Source organism: Coenobita brevimanus, chromosome 32 (genome assembly GCF_032717465.1).
Source record: "Coenobita brevimanus isolate Jiangsu-jjx chromosome 32, ASM3271746v2, whole genome shotgun sequence".
Taxonomy (NCBI): Eukaryota; Metazoa; Arthropoda; class Malacostraca; order Decapoda; family Coenobitidae; genus Coenobita; species Coenobita brevimanus.
Genome location: NC_136985.1, coordinates 7,213,824 through 7,236,285, shown reverse-complemented (window position 1 = coordinate 7,236,285; position 22,462 = coordinate 7,213,824).

Below are 22,462 nucleotides of genomic sequence, written 5' to 3'. Positions count from 1 at the left end.
TTCAGAAAGCTTCGGAGGGCCCAATACCTGCCCAGGGTCCCAAACCAAATTGGCAGATTCGCATGGTCATGTGAGATGTGTAAAAGAGGACAGCAAGAGTGTGGAAGTGGTGAATGTGTTCAAGTGCGAGATATGCGTGATGGCATTGTGTGAAACGAAGATGAAAGGGTGTGAAGTGGAGTGGGAGGGTGCGAAATGTGTAAGATCAGGAATGAATGGGTGAGGAAGATGCATGGAAGGAGTTGATATGTTGATGAATGAGGTGTGGCAGTGTGGAATGAGAGATTACAAATGCGTCAGCTCGAGGTGTATGCATGACAAGTTCAAGTCTGAGAAGGTGAAAGTGGCAGTGACTGTAGCATATGCACTGAGGACAGGAATGAGAGAGAGAAAGACAGGTTTTGGGATGAGCTAGATGATTTAGTGGGAGAAATGCCCAGGAGCTATAAAGCGATCGTAATGGGGGATATGAATGGAAGAGTAGGCACTAGTCCTGAGGATGACATAATGGGTTGTTAGGGAGTACCAAGAGAAAATGATAATGGGAAGTGACTAAAGGATATGTGTCAGGAGAGGAGGTTGTGCAATTTTAACTCGTATTTCAAGCAGAAAGATGCACATAAATGTAAATGGTATAGAGGGAATGGGATCGTGTTGAAAGAAGCCTGATTGCTTACGTGCTCGTAGAGAGGCCGATGATGGGAATGGTTGCTGATACGAGGGCCGTGAGAGGACGATGTGGAGGTCTGTCAGATCATATGGTTGTGGTATGCAAGATTAAGCTGAGAGGAGTGAGGTGGATCATGAGAAAGAGGAGCAGTCACGGAAAAACACTGAAAGTTGAGAAGCTGAAGATTAAAGAAATGGCAAATGAATACAGGACCAAAGTAGATGAGGAGTTAGAATCGGTGAACTGGAATGAAATGGATCTGGACAGCCTGTAGACTGCATATAGGGATTGCTTCATTAGGAATGCTAAAGTGGTGTGTGGTGTGACAAGAGTAACAACAAAGAAGAAAGGTACGGCATGGTGGGATGAAGAGGTTAAGAAAGCGGTGGAGGAAAAAAGGAAGAAGTGGCTAAAGTGGTTACAGGATAGGGATTCAGTTGAATAAGAACTGAATATATTGAGAGGAAGAAGCACATAAAGACACTAGTGAAGAGGAAAAAGGAGGAGGTAAATGATTATCTAGGAAGAAAAATGAATGTGAACTACTCTGAAAATAGGAAGATATTTTGGAAAGATGTGCAGAAATGTAGAAGTGAAAGCAGAAAGAAATGCGATGGTGTGAAGGATGTAGGTGGTAGATTATTAACCCATGGGGATGAATGAAGGACCAGATGGGAAGAATATTTTGAATGCCTGATGAATGGGAATAGAGAAAGCAGAGCAGCTGTAAACATGATTGGTTTTAGGGGGGTGCAGAGAAGAAATACAGTACCAGGAGACGTGACACTCGCACAGGTGAAGAGTGCTGTGAAGCGGCTGAAAAATGGGAAAGCAGCTGGGGTTGATGAGGTGTATGCAGCGATGCTTAAGTGTAGTGGAGAGACTGGAATGAAGTGCTTGTTGGAGATATATAAGAAGGCATGGATAAGTGAAATTGTGCCTGCAGAGTGGGAAAATGCTGTCATTGTGCCCTTCTTAATAAAGGCGAGCGAAGTGAGTGCAAGAATTATCATGGCATCAGTTTACTGAGAGTGGTACAGAAGGTATATGGAAGAATTATTACAGAGAAAGTAAAAAAGATATCAGAAGTCCTAGTGAGCGATGAACAAGGTGGCTTTAGGAGTGGCAGAGGATGTGTGGATCAAATATTAGAAGTGAGACAGATAGCAGAGAAGGCTTGTGAGAAGGACCATGTGTCTCAGAGGGCCATTGTCATGGGGATTTACAGGGAAATTACCAGGATTCTTTCTTGACATTTTATTTCTTCTATTACATATTGATATTCTGTTCAATCCCAGTCATTCCCGTAAAACTGAAAAGTAATAATTTCTTTGTCTACGAAATAAGCTCCAACATTTAACTTCTTGTAACTGCATAAATCAGCAATCCAACAGGTTAGGTCCTTTTCAACTATGTGTTAACGTCATGATACATCATTCACATACTGTACTACAAGCATACATGTAACAGAATACTATAGATATACTGAAATATGATACTGTACCTCGGTCACCTGTCATCTTGGCCTTGAGTCCGTGGTTGTGAGTCTGTGACGAGGTGGTCATTCGCAAAACATCAGGGCTGCGTTTCAACAGGCCTTAGCGCCCCAGAGCGGTCCGGGGGTAGTGGGGGTAGCAGTGAAACCACCAAATACTTGGAGCGCGAATTCGCTTTTACTCTAGATATCCTTCTTTCAGAATACTTAGCAGTTATGTATATTTGATCATTACTAACAACAGTATTAATGTTACATGATTATTTGTCAGCAAAATATAATTGTAAATGCATATTGCCGAAATACTTTGGAAATATTTAAGCTGTAATGAAGAACCATAACAAATCCTGCCTTCGCCACAGCTGCTTCCTCTTGTAATTTCCTCCGATTTTGAAGACGAAATGAACCCAGCAGTGCAAGACTACAGTGGAACAAGATGACTTTGGAAGGTATGATCATTGTACAGAGGTGAGGAGGTACAGACGACAGCAGAAGTTCGCTGCAAGCCTAGGTGAGTGCTGAGGGTCAGTTGGTCTGGCAACAGTGTGTATAGATGAGTTGCCACTGGTACAGATACTGCTATTGTATTCTTCAGCATTATTGTCATTAATAAAGGAATCAGAAGGGGAAATTTTATCATGCATAAATTATGTATTTAGCAAAAAATAACGTAAACACCGTCGGATCATATTATAAGTAATTCTATGATTCAGAATATTTTTGGCTGTAAACTCGTCCTCCCTCTCTCTCTTTCCACCATCCTGGTGTTCCTCCCCCCTCCCTCCATTTCTATTACTTCTCTCTCTCTCTCTCTCTCTCTTTCTTATACAGTCGGTGGGGTCTCCACAAATCAATGAAAGTAAAGTAGTTCAACTTTATTATTTTCCATTTCCTACCCACTCTTATCTTAATCCATTCATAAACGTAGCAGCCGTTACTTCTTTATTACAAGATATTTCTGTTTAAATCTTCGTTAGCAAATGACTTCACTCCTTAAGTTCTCATGCACCCATTCCATTTGTCTTGTTTTCAATTGATGCCGTCGCCAGCATTTTGTGAGTGATATTGTCCTTGTGTTCGGCTTATACTGGTGTATGCTTTTAGTGACCTCCTGATCGTTATAAAATATGCCGACTATATGAATACGATTTGTAAATTTATAATTTTCCATTTCTCTTTCGAAAGCGTAGCAAAAATAATTTTATGTCGTAACATCGCCCACTTACAGTTGCATAGATTACTTTCACCAAAAGTTATGATAAACACGATGATACTGAAATTATGTATACTGTAAGGATAACGTATTACATATGGTGCCAAGCATGAATATTGCCATTCTGTATAGGTCTGAATCAAAATCACCGATAATTTATGTCCATTTATTACATATAATAACATGCAAAAATAAAAATGTTTCACTTACCCTTCTAAATACAGCAATATATACCAGACTACACTTCATTTTTCCATTAGTACCCAATCCACCCACCGCCGTTTGCAATGATTTTCTGAAGCCTGTCCCTCATTGAAGCAACTGTTGTAAATATCTTCTTGCCTCCCCCGGAATCTTTCCCACTCGACTTTCGTGTGCTGAAGGAGTTGACGAGAACTTCTTTCTTCTCCAGGTATCCACGAGTTGACAATGCTACCCCAAATGTTCTCAATAGGATTCATGTCACAGCCCTTGCTTGGCCACTGCAACAAGTCTATGTCCCGTTGCTCGGCAAACCACCGTTGGACGATGCGAGCAGTATGGACTGGGCAATTATCCTGAGGGAAAAAAAAAAATATTCTGTATATCTATTTATCTTTGACACATGTTCCTAACAACTCCCTCTATGGGAATGGACACTGTTTGCGTTTCCTTAGCTATGTTATCTGAACACCTCGCCAGATAGTTGCAGTTTCGCAGTAGGCAGCTAACTTGCCTGTTTACCCGCACCCACCATGCCTAGCTATGCTAAAGCCAGGCGCCTGCCGGCGTGCTTTCTAGCTATTACACTCTCAAGCAGATTATCTGCCTGGAAAAGGATTCCCCCCCCTGCTTCCGATATATATATATATATATATATATATATATATATATATTTATATATATATATATATATATATATATATATATATATATATATATATTCATAAAACTAAAAGCTACATATATTCATAAATCTAAAAACCAAATGTATAACATTACAATCTATGAAAGTATGTTTTATTGGCGTCATTAGAGTAATTCTGTATTTACCTGCATAAACTGAATCCGCTCTGGGTAAGGAAGCGCCATTGCTCGCACAGTGGGGACCATCACCTCCTCAAGCAGTTCCAAATACTTTTCAGAAGTAAATCTACCTTCGATTTCAGCTAGTTCTCCAATGCCGTACAGATGGATCCAGCCCCAAACATTACAGGTCACATGGCCGCTTCTGGCAATTTCACATATGTTCTCAGGAGAATATCTGGTGCCAGCTGGGCGGTAACAGTGGAGTTGGCCATGTGTTGTTGAGGCAAAGGTCTTCTCATCCGAAAAAATTGTCGTTCCCCAGAATGCAAGGTCCTTGTTCACATGGGTTTCTGCAAATCTTAGTCGTAGTTCACGGTGTCTCGCAGTCAATTTTTCTTTTTCAGCAGGAATTCTGTGTTTTATGCCCCTCTCCTTCAAACGACGTCGCACTGTATCACTTGATACTTCTAGTTGGAGGTTGTCCCTAATTGCCACAGCATTCGTAATCGGATTCCTTGTTGCTTCCTCAATGATGCCATTGTCTTCCACAGGGGTAGTTCTTCTAAGTGCCCCTGACCTTGGTCGATCTCGCAAATCTCCCTCTGCTCTCCACCTTCACCATTTATCCACAGTTGTGTGAGACACTCCAAGTTCATGACAGACTTCAGCAGTTGTGTGACCTGCTTCCTTCATACCAATAATACGTCCGCGGAGGGCAATCTTATCGTGTATCTGGGCCATGATCTTGTAGATATTGACTGTGCGAGGTTTAGTGGTGTTCTTATGAAAGTCGTAGCAGCCATTATGACTACACTTCTGATAGGGTTTATGATACTGTTCACTGACTCACGAAGCAGAACATGTAATGATTCCGAACACTGCATTATCAGTGCGTCACTGTTTAATGATTCCGAACACTGCATTATCAGTGCGTCACTGTTTAATGATTCCGAACACTGCATTATCAGTGCGTCACTGTTTAATGATTCCGAACACTGCATTATCAGTGCGTCACTGTTTAATGATTCCGAACACTGCATTATCAGTGCGTCACTGTTGTGTATGCAAAAATGATAAAGGGAGGGGAGGAATAGGGAAAGAAATACAGCTGAATTACTATATTTCCATTCATTTGTGGAAATTCCCACCGAGATATACCGAATTCAACTGCGGCTACAGATTACACAAAAGAGAGAGAGAGAGAGAGTGGAGGGAAGTGGGAGTGGTAGAAGTAATAGGAATGGAGGGAGGGGGGAGGAACACCAGGATGGTGGAAGGAGAGAGAGGGAGGACGAGTTTACAGCCATAAATATTCTGAATCATAGAATTACTTATAATATGATCCGACGGTGTTTACGTTATTTTTTGCTAAATACATAATTTATACATGATATAATTTCCCCTTCTGATTCCTTTATTAATGACAATAATACTGAAGAATACAATAGCAGTATCTGTACCAGTGGCAACTCATCTATACACACTGTTGCCAGACCAACTGACCCTCAGCACTCACCTAGGCTTGCAGCGAACTTCTGCTGTCGTCTGTACATCATGGAAGTATGATTTTCGCGGGAACGAATGAAAACAAACCTTCAGTCTGTACTCTTAGATCCGCATAGCCTTTACTTTCAGCCGGAAATCAATACTTAATTGAAATGAAGAGGGTATTGTAACAAATCTTTTAATTTATGACATGTTCGTATTCAAAATCCGTTCATTCTCCCACATTACACAGAATAATACCCTGGCATTGAGAGTTCTGTTATCCTTTACACGACTGTGATCTAAACCATTTACATCTGTCAGATGTCGCCAGAGAGACCCACCTCTCCAAATAGTTCCAACCGCGATGGAGACCGCGACAACCCCTCCTTTCACGACCCACACTTTCGCTCTCGAAAGCGCCATCACGTTCGGTGGCTCCCCAGCCGTTGAAAAGCAGCCAAGAACAGATCCGGATTTGTAAACAAACTGCAAACGATTGAAGTGCACCTTTTGCATGGTGTCACTAAACTACAAATCAAGATACAGTTCTTAACACTAGTATATATTGAGTAACATATAATGGCATGGATATAATAAATATAACATTTACCTAGCTCCCCTAAATTGTGAGAGCAATTTACCTTATATTTTAATGAGTATAAAAGTAAAAAAATAATACTAGTATAAAAGTAGAAAATTAATACTAACATTACGAGGAAGAAAACACTGGCACAGTTTTGGCACTTAGGTAGGCTCTTTGGTGGGGATATCCCGGTCTCACTCTGCTTCAACTAACAAAATGAGTTTGTGAATTTGTCTTTCAATGAAGGTGATGGCTTGACTACGTTTACCTTGGTTATCTAACTTTGAGTCTGGCATCATTATCTTAGACCTTACATGACCATCTGCATCAGGAAGGGCTTCTACTAATTTTCATAACTTCCAATTATTTCTTACCAAAATCTCTTCTTTTACAATCATTATGTCGTTTACTTGCAAATTTCTATGTGGCTTTACCCATTTATTTCTCAATTGGAGAAGCTGCAAGAACTCCCTTTTCCATCTAGACCAAAACTCAATTGTTAAATACCGTCAAATGGGGCAATTCCGACCATGTGGGGTAAAGCTGACTGCTTTGAAAATATTAAGAAATTTTTAAATTGCGAAGTTATATACATGGTTATGATGTTTAAACTTCGTGTTGTTGTTAGTAAATAGTTTTGGAATGTTGTGTTAACATTTGGTTATGTTTCTGCATGCCATTTATTTTATTCAATTTTTTTACTGACTTCGAGATTTTTCATGTGTCACTGAACTCCAAATGCTAAGGTCTGCAGCCAGTTTCAAGATCTACTTAGCCTAATCAAACCTACTGCCATACATTCCACAATGACCAAGGTAAGTGCACACCACTTTGCTACAATCTCTGGCATTTATATATTGAGTTATAGACTTTATTCTTAAGTGGGGCAATTCCGGCCACTAAAAGGGGGCAATGCCGACCGCCATAGTTGTTACAGAAAAAAAAAATATATATATATATATATAACTTTTTTGTTCATTATAATTCAGATGGTGAGAAATTACAAGCGGAAGACTATCACAAAATACACCGAAGATGATGTTGTGAAGGCTCTTATGGATATGGATCAGGGAATGAGCCAAAGAGAGGCAAGTGAAAAGCATGGCGTACCCAAGACAACTCTTCAGGCACGAGCTGCAGGCACATATATACACCCAGGTTCACCAGGGCGCAAGACAGCCCTCTTACTAGAAAAGAAGAAAGCTATAGCTCAGAATGTTATTCCCCTAGGGGATTATGGGCTAGCATTCAGCATAGATAACCTCCGTAACTTCATTAAAGACCATCTAGATCGCCATGAACGTCACATTCCCGAGTTTAACCCGTCACATCCCGAGCTATTTCGCACCTCCAACACCCCCCAATCCCGAGGTATTTTCGAAAAAAAAATTTTTGGCTGAAACCTCCGCTTTTGGTGAGAAACATTGAAATTTCATAGAGAAATCACTCACCTGACATTTAAAATACTCGATCCAGGTAGCAGTACCTCCTTACCTGACTGGGTTTTCTAACAGGCTGGCACCAAAGAAAACGAGTTCTATGGGAGGGTAACTATTTCACACCACTCATAAACGGTATTTATTTATTTACTTGGTACGAATTTATATGTAGTATGAGAGTATATTGGTTTTCAAACAGTAATATAGGCATTATAAGCATTGTTTCACTCACTAACTCATCACCATACCTGACCTTTTGCCACATTACCTGATCATCATTTCTGACTGTTTCTTCCTCTAATGTTTGTCCTCCACATTGTCATCGATTGGGGAATCACTCTGGCCCTGAATGTCTTTATTGGCCAGGTCACTGGTAACAGGTGAACTGCCGAGACAATAGCATGCAGGGGGAGGGGGGAGGTTATGTGGTGTAAGGCATTGTCCCTGCTTGGCATCTTGTAGAGGAATAGAGGAAGGTGTCCCGTATATACGTACGAAAACTCATGCGCGAAAATTGAAAATTGTGCAAATTAGGGACCTTGCAATTGCACGACGTACCAGTACGTCGTCGGGACTGGCAAATGCAAAATGTTGCAACGTACCCATATGTCGTCGGGACGTCTCGGGTTAAAGATAACCTACCTGGAAGAGACTGGGCATATGGGTTCCGGAAGCAGTACGGTATGCTCCTTTCGTGTCACTACGGCCCTGTGAATCCAGACATTGCACTGACTAGGGTGGATCAAATTGTTATGAAGCTGAAAATAGCCCAAATTTACAAGACAAAGATTGCCTTCCATAATGATTTTGGCAACAGACTAGTGCGATGAACATGAAGTGAATGAAAATTTGAACAAAAGTATGTTTTAGCATATAATATTCACAAGAAGGGACCAGTTTTGTGTTGTGATTATTATTAACATGTTCCATATAAGTTTTAAGGATAACAATTAATCAATATGGACATTATATTGTGTTTTATATAATTTCTTTGTTGATGGTCTGAATTGCCCCACAAGAATTTTGAATGGGGCAATTCTGACCTCGCTTTCAAGTGCCATATTAAGTTATTTGAAGAAAAGCCACGAAAAATTAATGGACAGAAAAGGATTCCTCAACATTCCATGTATTTGTGTTAATCTAGCTAATAAAATTCACTTTCTCCAAAGTTTTATTTGTAAAATTCCAAAAAACACACCAAAATTTTGGTCGGCGTTGCCCTATTTGACGGTACTACTACCTACGCCAGCGCTTCCTTGAATACACATCTACCCTGTCATAGCTGCCTGGAGGAGGCAGTACAACTTTAGATTTCATGGTCAATAACATACTGGGTGTCATTGGTTCTATGTACTCAGCAGAGTTCAGTGTGTCTACAGTTAGAGGACGACCATTTACTATAGACTCAGCTTCTGTCATGAAAGTTCTTAAAGATTCATCATCTACCAGAGACCCATGCTGATCGAGCAATACTGAAAGTACATTTCTCACTGTACATATTTGTCTCTCCCATACGCCACCCATATGACTTGCATGTGGTACATTCCTTTGTAAATTCTATCCAGTCACAATGCTCTTTCAATAGTTCTGTTCATATTTTCTCTTGATCCATTTCTTTTAATCATGTCAGCAACTCATTCCTAGCACCAACAAAGTTTGTACATTGATCAGATCTCAACTGAAGTACTGGTCCCCTCCATCCTATGAAGCGACGGTAGGCACTGATGAATGAGTCTGTGTTCATAGTGATGGCTGTTTCTAAGTGAATTGCACGCAGTCATGCAAGTAAACAATACACCATACCTTTTCAGTTCCTTACGTCCAAAAAAGGGTCCAAAGAAATCAACAGCAGAATAAGTAAAACGAGCAGTAGTTTCTAACCTATATGTAGGAAGTTCTGCCATCTTTTGTTCCTGTGTACTTCCTCTAACCTTTCTACAAATGGTACACCTGGAAATGTGCTTAGTTACTAGAGAAGATCCTCCTATAATCCAATACCCAGACCCTCTAATCTCACTTTTTTTTTTTTTATGTGTTCGACTCTGGACATAGGTTTCACAGCCTGCTCCCGAGGCCCAGTAGTCTTCCTACCATACACCTCTACTGTACATGTCACCACTTCGGCGCTAACACCCACCGTCCATATTGAATACACGCTAGGGCTGTCTCATGCAGGACTGGTGTATTGGTATTAGCCAGGGTATTTTTATGACATGTCGGCGGGTCATCTGGTAGATCGAGAAAGTCTGCTTTGCATGAATTTCAAATCCTTAAACTGTTCCCTGCCCCAGCGTTAGTGTGATGCCACTACCTTGATGTTGTACCTTTTAATGGTAGTAACAAATCAACAAATCAGTTATGTGAGATTTCTTTGGTAATATGGCTAGGTGCTTTCTGTCTTTGTGCATATTTGCTCTTCTGATCCTTCCATCTACTCTGATGATCCCATCTTCATCCATGAATGGATCAAGCTTATACATCTGACTTGATTTCTTTAAGACATTTTTCTTGTTTCTTCCAACACTACAAATTAACTCTTCCTTGTTAACTTTGTTCATCAATGCTTTTTTTTCTTCTGGGAATGCTTGTGCCTGAAGTTGTTTTAGTATCTCATTTTCAGCTTCTTTCAGTTCTGGTGCAGTCACAGGAACATACTCAGACTTGACAATGTTTTGTTTAGCTGTTTGTACGCTTTGCTTACTTTGCTCTTTGCCTTTGAATTTTTTTCTGAAGTCTGAGGCATACTGCAGTAGCTCTGGTTGCACGATGCCAATCTGAGAAATACTTCAGTCTGTCTAGGGATGATGATGGCTCTTGAGCTTCAGTGAGACATGATACAACTTTCTTCACTTCGGGGTCATCTTCTGCAACAACGAAGTCTTCTACTGATGCTTGAGTTGTGTCAAGAGATTGCCAAAGAAAGTCTGGTCCATTCCACCACTTAGAACTGTGAATCATGGCTTGTACTGGCATGCCTCGTGATGCGTAGCCAGCTGGGTTATTTTCTGTTTCAACATACTTCCAATGTGCTGGTGATGTTTCATTTCATATCTGTTGAACTCTGTTTGCAACATACACCTGGAATTTCTTAGCATCATTACTTTGCTACTTTGCTATTAGTCCAAAATTCTTCTTTGACATCTTGGTAATTCAACTGTCTTCTCAGACCTGTGTGAACTCTTACTGACACAACTGCTGCTGCAAGCTCTAACCATGGAATAGTGATGGCTTTAAGGGGTGCTACTCTTGATTTTGCCATTACAAGTGCACAATGCATCTGACCTTTGTCATTAACCCCTACACCGCGGGCTTGTTTACCAACAACTTGCGTGTGCCGCGGGGTTATTTGGGCTCCGACAGACTCTCAAAAAATATTTGCCAAAAATCAGTTATTAGTCCTAGAATAATAAAATTATATATGCTTATGGCACATACCTTCAGCTTTCTCCTGGAATGATTGTTGAGCCTTCGTCGGTTACCGTAGGACTTGTGGAGACCTCTGAAGTAGGGTAACGAAGTCTCCACTTTACACTTCCCGACAACCCGTAATATGATTACCACAGCCAGATACAAACACTATAAACAATATTCTACAATTTTCAAGTAGTTTGGGATCCATACTAAAAAAGAAAAACACTGTGAAAGCAATGGAAATTACGAGCGCGTCTGATCGTCGCACTGGCACTAGTTCGCTCTTGGTAGTCTGTCATTTATTATTCATAAAACCCCTCACACTTTATATTTCTATTACTATATAACACTTATATATATCTATAGTCTTTATCCATAAGTTTCCTTCAGTAGTATTAGTTTATTGTCACTGTAGGGATTCAATTTCTTTCAGTAAAATACGTAGCATTCACTTTCTCGTCCTGTATACTGGCATTGAGAGTGAATGTCACTTTCATCTTCACTCTCATAACTCATAGCATTCAGACATGCTAGAGTGAAACTTTCACTTTCATTACTCCTAGGGTATATACTCGTATTCTTATAATACTACTCATTTACATTTCTATTTACGTTCTCTATTTTATTTACGTTATTTACATTTCTATTTTATTTACACTGTGTTGTGCACTGTCACTTGAAATAACTTATAAAACTATTTTCCATTGTTCACGTATATTTACATTCATTACTTTCACTTGCTGTTTACACATTATTTACACATTATTTACAATTCCACTTGCACTGTTTTACTCAATAGAAAGATCGTAGTCACTCTTTTATCAATTGTCAGCCCTTTACCTCTTTCCACACGAGGTTTAGTAGGGGGTAAAGGTCACAGGGCCATTTGCATGGGGGTGAAAAAAGGCCTTGAAGTCAGCAAGAAGAAACATACGTACTCTCGCTTTGGAAGTTGAGAGAGAACTGAGTGATAACGGAGGACCACCAGCGTAGAGGCCTGCTAGGGGTTATTCAGAGATACCAATATTACTTCTTGAAACAGCTAAGTCTAGCACTGATATGATTGGCAGGAAATCTAGACAATACATTATAAATTTGGTAGTTCCAGGTGAATGTAAATATCACTTAGGTTGCTCCCTTCCCTCCTTACATGTATATTTATTACGAAAATAGATTAGAGGCCTACTTAGGAGATATATATATTCAGAGCTACCAATGTTATATCTTGAAACAGCTTTGTCTAGCACTGATATGATTGGCAGGAAATCTAGACAATACATTATAAATTAGGTAGTTCCAGGTGAATGTAAATATCACTTAGGGTTCTCCCTTCCCTCCTTACATGTATATTTATTACGAAAATAGATTATAGGGCATATTTAAAGGGGAAAAAAACAGCGAAAATTAGCGAACGAGTGCACGTGAGGTGTTGTCAGGTGATAATTAGCCAATTCCAGGTGTATGGCACTCTCACTTACCTGATTTCTTTCTTGTATATATTATTTGGTATAAGAATAGGACATAGGGCTTATTTCAATGGATGAAATCAGTGAAAAATTCCAGGGAAGATTTACTTAGCGTAGCACGGCCGGGCAGGCGAGAGGATAGGGTAATGGAGGGGGGGTAGGGAGGGGAGTCAAGAACGGGGAGAAATGGCTAAATTGTCAACAATGGATGGGAGTACAGATGAGATTAGGAGTGCTGACTAGTGTTGGACATTGACAGTACCGATAGATGATACAAGCCCCCACTTGGAAGCCCGGGTGAATTCAAAATAACACAGAATCACAAAAGCGACGCCCCGCGGTATGATCCCTTGCTCCCAAGCGTCACGAAAGTGACGCCCCGCGGTTAAGGGGTTAATCAGTCTAATGTAAGAGCACTGACTAGCATCTGAGAAATGATGAAACTCAACTGCTTTAATTTCTCCAAATGCTTCAGGTTTGTAACATCTTGGTATTTTCACTTGCTGCAGCAAGTGCAGCTCATTTTTCCACTGTTCCCACATAGACTTCATGTTTTCTGGTACAGCATCATCCCAGCTTACCCCATCTTTACATAGATCCTGGAGTATTCTTTTCCATTTAGAATGGAGATACTAAACCTAGGGGATCAAATATGGAGCTTACAGTTGATAGAATACCTCTTCTTGTTACAGGCTTACTACTTAAATTGATTCTAAACTGAAATGAGTCAGATTCAACACACCACTCTACTCCAAGTTGTCTCTCAATAGGCAGTGAGTCCTTGCTGAGATTTAAGCTCTTGATGCTTCATGCCATTTCTTCTGGACTGATGGCTGCCAGTACTTCCTTGCTGTTGGACAAGAACTTATGAAGCTTGAAGCCTCCTTTCATGTACATTGCCTTACTGCTATTAATCAGTTGGATAGCTTCAGCTGCAGTAGGTACAGACTGTAACCCATCATCTACTGTACATAAAAATCATTTTTGACAAACTTGGCTGCATCAGATCCAAACTCAAGCTCATTATCATCATCTGTTTTCATTAATGTGAAAATTGCAACACTTGGTGATGAAGTACCTCCAAACAAATGCACAGTCATTCTATATTCAATCACTTCTTAGTCCAGATCTCTATTTTTCCACCACAAAAAGCGTAGCAAGTCCTTGTGTTCACGAGACACATGCACCTGATGATACATTGCAGAAATATCACATACAAATGCTACCTCTTCCTGGCAAAATCTACACAACACTCCAATGAGACTGTTTGTGAGGTCTGGTCCTTGTAATAGATGACTATTTAGTGACTGTTTCTTGTAGCTAGCACTGCAGTCAAATACTACTCTTAACTTGCCTGGCTTCTTAGGGTAATACACCCCATGATGAGGTACGTACCACACAAACCCATCTGCTCTTGCTAACTCCTTGGCTGGAACCGATTCTGCGTACCCATGTGTTATCATGTCTTGCACAGACTTCATATAATCTTGAAAATATTTCTTGTCATTTTTTAGCTTTCTTTTCAGTCTATCTAGTCTGTAAACAGCTAAGTCTTTGTTGTTTTCAAACTTGACATTTTCATTCGTGAGAGGAAGTGGCATCTCATAATGTTCTTCTTGTGGCTTGTATACTCCCTCTTTCATTTTTGTCATGAAAAGTTTATCTTCATATGAGATGGGAACGTCATCTGTCTGTCTGTCATTAAAGTCCAGCTCAAACATTTTCTTGATTTGCTGTGGGTTGACAACCTCCTTTACTTGAGTTGGAACAACTAGGAAGCTTTCCTTTCATTATTGATGATGACTTCTTGGGCCATAGTTCTGTGTACCTGTACAATGCTATGTTCTGTGCTTCTGTCGCTACAGACCTTTCCTATTATATCCCATCCTAACTCTGTCCTTCTAGCAAAGGGATCGTGTTCATTTCCGGGGATAATTTCCTTTGGCTTCAGTGCTTTAGTACAGCTAAGTCCTATGATGAGACCAATTTCTACGTTAGAGTCATATGGCATCAGTTTGTCTGCTATTCCTTTCAACTGTGGCCAATTGTTTGCAGTCTTGGGTCTTGGTACCTGATCTCGTCTGGGTGGTATATGTTCTCTAGAGTATGTATAGGGAAGGAACAATTCTTTCTGTTCATAAACTCCCTTTACCACAAACCCTTGTACGTTGGTACAAAGCACAGTATCTTCTCCCATCACAGTAGCCAACTGCAGATGTACTTGTGGTCCAGTTGCTTTAACTTTATCTAGAGTAGTCCCTTTAATAAAGCAAACATCAGACTGATCATCTAATAAAGCATAAACCAAGACTCTGATGCATCACTGCTGTGGTATAGCCACACTGGAACAATCATTCTGTGTGTATCTCCTACAAATGACCTGTTGATTTTAATTCTATATGAGACAGCATTGTCCTCTGTTATCTTGGACTGTTGTGATTTCTCAGTTTCCTTCTCTTTGATTCTTTCAAGTATGGCTTCATGAAGAGATGTTGGATGACGTCTCTTACATACTGTACATACTTTCCTTCTTTTGCAGTTTTTCATGATATGTCCATACTTTAGACAACCCTTGCAGATAAATGACTTCTGTACATATTCTACCTTGTCCTTATTGCTATGCTCACTGAACCTCTTACATGTGTCCAGTTCATGTTCTTCTTTGCAGTAGATACACTGTGGCCTTTTGATGTTTTGATTATTGTCATCCTTGTCCTTTTGAGTCCTTTGTTTCTTGTCACCCTAGTCCCTTTGATCCTTTTGTGCATCTGTCTGTTTCACTCCAGTTGTGTGCCATTACTGCACTATAGGATGAGACTGAATGACAAGCTTTTTTTTTTTTGTCTCATCTGCTATGAATAGACAAAGGCATAAAATGGAGGGTATTCTACGCTTGTGGAGAACTAGGTGTGGACTACTGAATTCCATGTATCAGTTAAAGGTGGGGGTAACTTCTGTAAGATTTTGCTATTTTCTTGAGGATCATTTAGAACATTAAGGAAATTTGTTGAGTTCATTATTGTCAAACAGTTCTGCAAGAAGTCAGATAATTTCTGTAGTGCTTGACCATCATTATTTGAGATCTTTGGCCACTCACTCATTTTTCTTCTATAAGCATTTGCTACTATGAACTCATTGCCAAATCTCTTTCAGTATACTTTTAGCCTTACTGAAAGCTTCTTCATTATGGATACACGAAAGTCCTCTAATAGCGTCTTTGGCTTCCCCATCAGTGTACCTTCCTAGGTAGAAAAGTTTCTCTGCCAGATTGGTGACTCGTGACTATGAATATTTCAAAATTCTTTATCCAGGATGGAAACTCTAATAAATCTCCTTTGAAAATCTCTGGCTCTGGGCGAGGCAGTTCACTTGCAGTTTTGCATGACAAAATATCTACCACACTTTTTAATATATTCATGTCCACTGACTAACTTGGTGTATCATGCTTACCTGATGCCTGTGACCGTTTTAATTCTGATTCAGGTTCAAAACTCTTAGCATGTGGGTTAAGCTTTGGGCTCACCTGCAAGAAAGTCTGATTTAGTTTGGACACTTCTCTCTCTAATTCACCCATGGCAGAAACAGATGAATCTTTGACAGTCACTTTCGGTTCTGATACGTTAGGTTTGATTTTCTCACCTTCTGTCAGTTCTTGTGATTCAAAGAATTTTTGAAGATGCTGTTCTTTACTATCTAGCTCATCATCACTCTTAGGCAAATCTAAAGGATCTTCCATTGAATTTACAACATTTAGCTCAGCTCGAGTAGCTGCTAGACCTTTATTTAAAACTAATCGTCTGTACTCATGTTCCTTTTCTTGCTTGAGCTTCTGATACTCAATTTCCATTTCTTGCAGGAATTTCTGATGTTGTATCTCCCTTTCTTGCAAGAATTTCTGGTGTTCTATTTCCATTTCTTGAAACTGCTGCTCAGCTTTTAGCCTAGCTAGTTTAGCATTTAACTGTTCTCTTTTTGTGGTGCTGGAATAAGATCTACTAGTGCAATGAGAATGCTTTGAAGTTTTAGTACTTTGTGACCTAACAGACTGTGAGCACTTGGAAGCTTTACTAACTTGTGACCTAACAGACTGTGAATCCTCAGGAGCTTTACTTACTGATTCAGTGTTCTGCATCAATTATTTTGTTGTCAATTCTCCTTATACAGGTGGTGTGCACTTCTTTTTCTTCCACTAACTCCTGTGACAATTTTTCTTGTAAACTTGGATCTGCTTCTGTTCTGCATTTGCATGATCTTTAAGCTGATTCAAACTTACATCATTCATACCTGACAATAGTTCCTTTACCACTTTTGTCCATGCTTGCCTTCATGATGCTAACCTTTTTGAACACCGTGTTATTTGGTACTCATGCCCTTTCTCTACTAAAGACCTTTGTCTGGTACTCTTCACTTCCTCATTTGCCTCAGTAGAATGGAGAGTCATTGGCTTCCTCATTTGCCTCAGTAGACTGTAGACAGTTATTGGCTTCATTTGCCTCAGTTAACTGGGGCAGGCCACTTACAGCTTGTTAAGTATAACTCATATTAACTATTATTATACTGTACCTAATTTGAACTCAAGACTAATATTCAATGTATACTTATTTGTAGTCGAAAGTTCCCTCTTGTTGTAGGTGAAGCTTAGAGAATGAAGAGTTTTCAGTGGTGAGCACAGACCAGTTCTGCAGTGTCAGCAATTGCACACACAAGTTCTAGAAGTCACTGTCAGGCAACCAGGAATGTTTTATTCATCAGGGATTGGCACATTCATCAGGGAAATCTTCTGCACCCATCTGTTGCTTTTGTTGATTGCAGGAATTCTTGTGGTCGCCTCATTCTTTGTTCATACTGCATAGCCCCACGTGCTGTGCTTCCAATTTTTATGGGCCGAGTTTTACACTAAGGTGACAGAGTTTTACTGTCTCAGAGGGCCAAGTCAAGGGGCTTTACAGGGAAATTACCAGAATTCTTTCTTAACATTTTATTTCTCCTATTACATCTTGATATTCTGTTCAATCCCAGTCATTCCCGTAAAACTGAAAAGTAATAATTTCTTTGTCTAAGAAATAAGCTCGTTTAACTTCTTATATTTGCATAAATCAGTAATCAAATACGTTAGGTCATTTTCAACTACATCTTAACGTCATGATACATCATTCACATACTGTACTACAAGCATACATGTAACAATACTGCAGATATACTGAAATATGATACTGTACCTCTGTCACCTGTCATCTTGGCCTTGAGTCCGAGGTTGTGAGTCTGTGACAAAGTGGCCGTTCGCAAAACACCAGAACAGATCCGGATTTGTAAACAAACCACACACAATTGAAGTGCATCTTTTGCACGGTGTCACTAAAGTACAAATGAAGATACAGTTCTTAACTTTAATATATAGTGAGTAACATATAATGGCATGCATATAATGAATATAACATTTACACCATGTGTTTATAGCATTCATGGATCAGGAAAAAAGCATACGACAAAGTGAACAAAGATGGATTGTGGAAAGTTTTGCACAGGTATGGGGTAGATGGTAAGCTGCTAATGCTGTCAAGTTTTTACGATGGTAGTGAAGCATGTGTTAGGGTTAATGGGCATCTAAGTGAATGGTTCACGATTGGTGTGGGCGTGCGACAAGGTTCTGTGATGTCCCCGTGGTTGTTCAATATATACATGGATGGAGTGAAGAGAGAAGTAAAAACATGAGTAATGGAGAGAGGGATGGCACTGGTAATGAATGGTGATGGATGGAATATCTCAAATTTGTTGTATTCTGATGATGCAGTACTGCCTGCAAGTACAGGACAAGAACTAGGTAGGCTAGTGCATAGTTTTGCTGATGTTTGTAAGCCTCGTGCCTTGAAAAGAAATGTAGAAAATAGTAAAAAAAATGGTTATTAAGAGAGAAGGTGACAACTAGTGTGATGTTACTGTGAATGGAGAGCAACTGGAATTGGTGAGAGTTCAAATATCTGGGTACAGTGACAGAAAAGAGAGGAAAATGTGCAAAAGAAGTTGAAAGCAGAGTGACACAAGGAAGAAAGGTAGCTGGTGCAATGAAGGCCTTGATAAAAAACAGAGGCCTGAGTGTTGCAGCTGCACGAGGCTTACATGAAGGAGTGTTAGAGCCAACTTTAACATATGGATGTGAGACTATAGTGTGGCATGAAAATGAAAAATCAAGAGTAAGAGCAGTGGAAATGGGACTGCTGAAGAATGTATGCAGAGCACAGAGGATGGATAGGATGCAAAATAATGTGATTCATGAAAGATGTGGAGTCAGGAAGTCGGTGGACACCAGAATCAAAGAAAGAGTACTGAGATGGCATGGTCATGTGGAGAGAATGGATAACAACAGGGTAGTGAAAAAGGTATATCTGAGCAAATTTAAAGGATGGAGGAGGCAAGATAGGCCAAGGAGAAGGTGGAGAGATACGGTGGATGAGTGTGTGAGGAAGAGAGGTTTTGAAGTCTGTGAGGCTAGGGAACTGACAAGAGATCAAGCTGGCTGGATGAATGTGGTGAGAAGAAGTGCATGATCAGGGATTTGGCACCCCTTTTTAACATGGCAGCGTCCGGATTGACTCAATCGGATTCATTTATGTGAAGCTACAGAACATGGTGAATGTTTTTGGCGTATCTGATAGAGCCAAGATTTCGGGGGCTTGAATGATGAGTGAATGGAAGCATGGCCCATTGGACTTGGCAAATTTGGGCTGTCTGGACATTGTTATTCCTCACCCTGCCCTAAGGTAGGAAAGGAGATCCGGATGATGATGATGATGCAAAGTGATCTGTATTTGTTTTGATGTTTTCAAGGAGGCCGTTGGCAGAGTCCGTAGGGAGGTGCTGAAGTGGGCAACGAGAAAGCTTGCCATCGAGGAGCCTGATTAGGGTGGTTATGGCTATGTACTTGGGTGTCTGCACCCAGGTGAAAGTGAATTGAGATTTAAGTGATGAGTTTTTCATGATGTTGGTATGCATCAGGGGTCGGTCTTGAGCCTCTTATCGTTCGTCATGGTGCTTGAAGCTCTCTTACGTGAGTTCAGAAACTGACTCCCATGGGAGATGTTGTATGATGACAACTTGGTATTGACTGCAGAGAATGAAAGGGAGGCGGAGGAAAGATTTAGGCAATGGAGAAATGGAATGGGGCACAAAGGTTTGAGATTGGATAAAAGAAAAGTGATGATGTTTTGGGCTGGTGGCAGGACTGTCAAAACAGATAGAGTGTAGCCATGTGCAATTTGTTGCAGGGGTGTAGGAAGTAACTCTCTGTGCTGTGTTTGTGGCAAATGGGGACATAAGAGATGTAGTGGAACTAAAGGTAGACTGCAAAATAATTATAATTTTGTGTGTGTAGTGTGCTGGGGAGAGGATGCAGAGATTGTCAGGCATCAAAGGATTAATCTTGCTGACGAGTCTCTTGAATGTGTGGAGGAGTTTTGTTATTTGAGGGACATAATATGTGAAGGAGGTGGGGCTGGAGCTTGCTCTGTGGCTAGGTTAAGAAATGATTGAAGGAAGTTCAGGGAGCTATTGCCTCTCCTAACACTAAGAGAACTCTCCCTCCATGCTAAGGGATCTTTGTGCACTGCATGTAGTAAAAGTGTAATGGTGTAAGACCTGGTCAGCAAAGTAAGAGGATTTTTTTGAAGGCTCAAACATGCAGAAACAACAATGATTACATGGACATGTTCTGCATTCTTAAATGCAAGGCCTGGGGTGCTAGGACTATGAAGAGTGAGGGGAAAGATGGAACGGCAATGTACTGGTGTTGTGATGAGGATGGGTGGACCGAGATGGTTCGGGCACATTGCAAGGATGGAGGATGACAATTGTGTAAGGACGGAGAGAATTATGAAAGTTGGAGATAAGGTTGCCAACATCAATCCACAAAATACGTAGGATGAGGTAACAGAGTATGACTTCAGGGATAAGGGACTGAATAGGGAGGCTGTTAGAGATCAAGCAGTGTAAAAAGCTGCTATCAAGTGACCAAGGTCAATGCATGCAAGCATATTAGAGCCTTCATAAATGATACAAGACAATCACATGCGCTTCTTCATTCTTGAATTTACCAGTAGGTGATTGGTTAGGGTACTTTTATAAGTAAGAGGTTTATAACATTCTTTACACTTGAAATTAACTCCTGAATGTATCAGTAAGTGCAGTCTGAGGTTACCTTTTATGGCTAAACATTTAACCACATTCATTTCATTTGAACTTTTTCACTCCTGAATGTATTAGTAAGTGCCTACTGAGACCATGTTTATGCCTAAAATGCTTACCACACTGAAAACACTTGAAATTCTTCACTCCTGATGTATTACTAAGTGCTTATTGAGGTAAGATTTGTGGCTAAACAGCTTACCACAGTGATCACACTTGAAGTTCTTCACTCCTGAATGTATTAGTATGTGATTACTGAGACCATGTTTATGCCTAAAATGCTTACCACACTGAAAACACTTGAAATTCTTCACTCCTGAATGTATTCGTAAGTGCTTATTGAGGTCAGATTTGTGGCTAAACAGCTTACCACAGTGATCACACTTGATGTTCTTCACTCCTGAATGTGTTAGTAAGTGCCTGTCGAGGGTACCTTTCCGTCTAAACAATTTCCCACAGTGATAACACTTGAAATTCTTTACTCCTGAATGTATTAGTAAGTGCATATTGAGGTTACCTTTCTGGCTGAACAGTTTACCACAGTGATCACACTTGAAATTCTTCACTCTTGAATGTATTGGTAAGTGCATATTGAGGCTATTTTTCTGGCTAAACAGTTTACCACAATAATCACACTTGAACTCCTTTATCTCTGAGTGGACAGGTAAGTGTTGCTTGAGATGGTATTTTTGCCTAAAAAGTTTGCCACATTTATCACAGTTGAATGTCTTCACTCCTGAATGAACAGTCAGATGCCGAGTGAGATTGGATTTACAAGCAAACAGCTTATTGCATTCATGACACTCAAACCTTTTCTTTCCTGCATGAACATCCAAGTGCTCTTTGAGAGTAACTTTCCGACTAAACTGTTTCCCACATTCATTGCACTTAAACTTTGTTCCTAAATGAATCATTACATGCTTGTCAAGGTTATCTTTATAAGTAAATGATTTACCACATTTATCACACTTGAACTCCTTAACTCCTGCATGAATGAGTATGTGGCTGGTGAGGCTGCTTTTACGACTGAACTGTTTGCCACATTCATTACATTTGAACATTTTCACACCAGAATGATTTTGTAGTAGGTGCTGTGAGAGATGGCTTTTACTGCCAAATGTTTTCCCACATTCATCGGACTTGAACTTTTCCACACCTGATTGGCTATGTATGTGGTGGGTGGGGCAATATTTTCTCCCAAATATTTTACCACAATTATTATACTCATAGTCCTTCTCTTCTGATTTAACTACTGTGTGCTGCTTAAATGTCCTGTTACCAGTAAACAGCTTACCACAGTCTAAAGACATGAATTTTTCAGCTTCAGCTGAGAGGGTGACTGGGTCTTGGACAAGCATATTTTCAATGACTGACATTTCCTCACCCACATCACACTCTACCTTCTCATCTGGTTCTTCCTTCACCTCCAGTATTTCCTCACTCATATCAAAGTTTACTTTCTCACCCGGTTCTTCCTTCACCAACTCCAACATTTCCTTACTTCCATCACG